Source organism: Habropoda laboriosa, unplaced genomic scaffold (assembly GCF_001263275.1).
Source record: "Habropoda laboriosa isolate 0110345459 unplaced genomic scaffold, ASM126327v1 scaffold175, whole genome shotgun sequence".
NCBI lineage: Eukaryota > Metazoa > Arthropoda > Insecta > Hymenoptera > Apidae > Habropoda > Habropoda laboriosa.
The window spans coordinates 729,926-730,450 of NW_017100347.1; positions in this window are offsets into that span (position 1 = coordinate 729,926).

Below are 525 nucleotides of genomic sequence, written 5' to 3' on the forward strand. Positions count from 1 at the left end.
AGGGTAAATCCGGATGAAATGTTCCACCGGTAGAGATGCCCCAACCGCTGTATTTTAGACTCTAATACGTAAGAGCGCATTATAATGGAGAACGTCTATTTAAATACGTGCCAAACAGTTGAGCAAATATTGTCATTTCGTTTTCTATCTTGTGTTTCTGAATATATATGCTGAAAAAGATAAGTCGAGTTACACTTCAACCCTAACCTAAAAAAATAGTATATACTATATACAGAATGTTGTTTAAAATATATTTTTAAGTTAATTTTCATTTAATAGAATAGAAGGACAATGCAGCGAAAATACTAGATCAGATTTATCATTTTTTTTCAAAACTATCGAGTGGGACAACTTTTCCCGAACAAGGAAGAGATGTTCCAGCCATGATTGTGATAGATGTCTCATTTTCAAATAACGCAAGAACACAACAAACTTTTTGAACTTTTATCTCATCAGTTAAATTTACAATATTCTACGAAGAAATATAAATTAAATATATAAATAATATAAATGTAAAATAATTTT